Source organism: Echinops telfairi, unplaced genomic scaffold (assembly GCF_000313985.2).
Source record: "Echinops telfairi isolate 266 unplaced genomic scaffold, ASM31398v2 ScPeMD7_1;HRSCAF=3_0, whole genome shotgun sequence".
Lineage (NCBI taxonomy): Eukaryota > Metazoa > Chordata > Mammalia > Afrosoricida > Tenrecidae > Echinops > Echinops telfairi.
In genome coordinates this window covers 17,330,733-17,334,177 of record NW_022103896.1, presented here as the reverse complement: position 1 = coordinate 17,334,177, position 3,445 = coordinate 17,330,733, and positions in this window count along the sequence as shown.

The following is a 3,445-nucleotide window of genomic DNA, read 5'->3' as shown; positions in this document are numbered from 1 at the left end:
CAACCAAGAAGGACTCGGGTCCCCACTTCAGAGGAAGGAGCTGCTGAAAACCTGTTGTGCATCACTTCAAAACATTGTCAGATACTGAAAGCCTAATGAATAGAAGCAGGACATTGTCAGAGATAGTCCCAGGGGATGGGCCCCTCAAGACGGGCGGGGGGGTCGCTCAAAATGTGACTGCCAAGGAACTGATTTCTTGAAGTGGAGCTGAACATGGTGACATGAGTAGTGCAAAGCTGTGGGAATGGAATCTTCAGGATCTTCATGTGCTAATGGGGCAGGACTGAAGGTAAGGAGAAATAGATATAAAAATTTGCTAATGATCATAACATGGAATGTGTGAAGTATGAATCTAGGAACATAGGGTGTGTTAAAAATGAAATGGAATGTATAAATATCAATATCCTAGGCACTAGTGAGCTGAAATGGATGGGTATTGCCATTTTGAATCAGAAAATCTTATGATTCACTACGTTGGAAATAATATAATCAAGAGGAATAGTGTGGCATTCATTATCAGATAGGATCTTGCTAAATCCAGCATGAAGTGCAATGGTGTCTGTGATGAAATTATATCTATACATTTTCAAAGAAATACAATCAGTACAACTATTTTCAATTTTATGCACCAATGACAAAAGCTAATGATGAAGAAATTGAAGAATTCTACCAATGATTTTAGTCAGAAATTGATCAAACATGCCATCGAGATACACTGATTATTACTGGTGAGTGGAATGCAAAAATTGGAAAGGAGGAGGAAGAGTAGTTGGGAAAAATGGACTTGATGATAAAAATGGAACTGGAGATCACAGGATAGAATTTTCAAGACCAATGGCTTATTCATAGCAAATACCATTTTTTCAGTAACACAAAAGGCAACTATATTATATTCATGGACTTCTCTAGATGAATTACACAGAAATCAAATTAACTACATTTGCATGTAGATATGATGGAGAAGCTCAATATCAACTGCCAAAAACTAGGCCAGGGGATGACTGTGGAACAGACCATCAATTGACTATATCTAAGTTCACAATAAAGCTGAAGACAATTAAAACAAGTCCACTTTGAATCTATCCCACCTGAATTTCGAGAATATCCCAAGAAAAGATTTGATGCATTGAACACTAATGAAGGAAGACCTGTGGAAGGCCATCAAGAGCATAATTCATGAAGAAAGCAGAAGGTCATTTAAAAGAAAGAAAAGATCCAAGTGGATGTCAGAAGGAATTCTGAGACTTGCTCCCAATTGGAAGGTAGCTAAAGCAAATGGAAGAAATGATAAAGTCAAAGAGCAGAATCGAACATTTCCAAGGGCATTGTAAGAAGATGGAGAGAATACACAGTCACTAGTACTGAAAAGAACGAGTGAACATTTCTCCATTTCAGGAGGGAGCATATGAGCATGAACCAATGGTGCTGCTTCAAGAGGAAGACCATATTCCAGAATAAGGAGAAGAGGGATAAAATAGAGGAAGGACAGGGTAAGAATGTGGGAAGTTTGATAATTTGTTTTAATTGTTTAATACAAAAATTATTATCTGAAATCCCTCACCTAAGTCACAATAAAAAGGTTTTTTTTAAAGAATATAGAACAACCAAAGTTCATTGAATTTCTAATGAAAGGGATATAATTTGCCTTTATTTATCATGATTAAATAGTAACTTACAAGGAAATTTAAAATTTAGAAGTTTGTTGTAGAATGTTACTTTTTTTGATACACTGGGTGAAGTCTGATTAGTGCTAATTGGAGGTTGGGTGATGGGGGTGGAGTGAAGAATGCAGGGTTCAGAAAACAGATATCTGAGGTGAGAAAGGCCTCTTGGAGAAAAACTCCTGCACAGGTTTAATTGTAGTCAAAATAGTTAGTAGGCATTGATTAATGTATGCCTCACAACGACTCTTTGAGAGTAGGTGAACCAGATAATTCATGTTACAAGCAAGGTTTTTTGAAAATGCATTTTTAATACCTAAGGCACGCTTGGTGTTCTTATTTTTTGACTGTCACTATTAAAATGGAAACACTCAGTCTTAATTTCAAAGGAAAGTTTCACTTTAGTCCTGGCTTAACTCCTGTTTCTGCTTTAATAATGATAGTTTGAAAATAAGAATACTAAAACAGAAAGATGCAATTTTGTAAGCCAGAACCTTGAGAATCAAAAGTATCCAATCTAAGTCAATAGCTTCACTTCTTTACCTAAAAAACATTTCCCTAATGAATTCTCTAAATGCCACAAAGAAAATAAGAGCCATAGAATTTAAGTAAACTCTCTACAGCTTAACCCAAATTTATGTTTGAAGTCGAAGTTAAGGCATTTGTTCTTGTTTGCTGTTGAGTCAACCCCTCACCCCTGACCACCACGTGTGCTACAAAATAGACCTACTTCTAGAATTTTCTTGGCTACCATCTTCATGGGGAAACAATTCACCAGCTTCTTCTTTCATAGAGGTACGAGGCAGTTCACACTGCCAGCTTCTCAGCATCCATTCACACGCTGCATGTGCCATTTAGGCTCATAAAAACATTCATCATGGGACACAGTTTATATATGGAAAAGCAGTTCATTCTTATCTCCCTTTCCTTTGGATTTGATATGATAGTCAAGCTTCATGTTGTGGCCTGCACCACAGTGGATCACCAAAGTGGACCTACCCATGCAGATACTCACTTCTGTTACAATGGTAAACTTGGCCATATGTCCATCTATCCAGGCATGGCTCTGTCTCTAGCTCAACCCTGATGGTGCATGCTGCATTGGGGTCTAGGAGTTGCCACTGGGTCTGATGGAATTGGCTAACTTCTCTGGCACAGTTCACAACTGCAACAGCTGGAAACAACCCAAATTTTGATCAACAGACAAATGGATTAAAAAAAATGTGGTGCATACAGACAATGGAGTACTATGCATCACTAAAAAGCAGTGATGAACGCATGAAGCATATCACTGCATGGGAAGAACTGGGGGGAAATCATGCTAAGTAAAGTAAGCCAAGCACCAAAGGACAAGTACAACGTGAGTTCGCGCAGGTAAGTTTTAAAAAAGAAAATGCAAAAGGGGCATAGGGAAAAAGCTACTGTATACAAACATTCCTGGGGTGCGGTCCAAGTAGTATGGCAGGGGTCAGATCAAATTCAGGGGTATATATGGTAGACAACAAAAAGGACAGAGGTGGGAAAGCAGGGGGGGAGGATAGAAATGTGTAGTGGGGGAACACGGCACTAACCCACCCAAGGGGAGGGTATTGTTTATATCTCCACAGGGAAAGAGGGACCAAACTTAAACCTGGTGTTCCGCAATGCGAATGCAGTGTGCCGGCAGGGAGAGGAGAGCCAGTGGAGGGGTCTGAGGGCCTGGCCCCAATCCTAGCTTCGTGGACAATCGCCCCTCCCCGCAGAAGAATTTACTTTAGAGGACAGCACTGAAGTTGAAGCTCAGA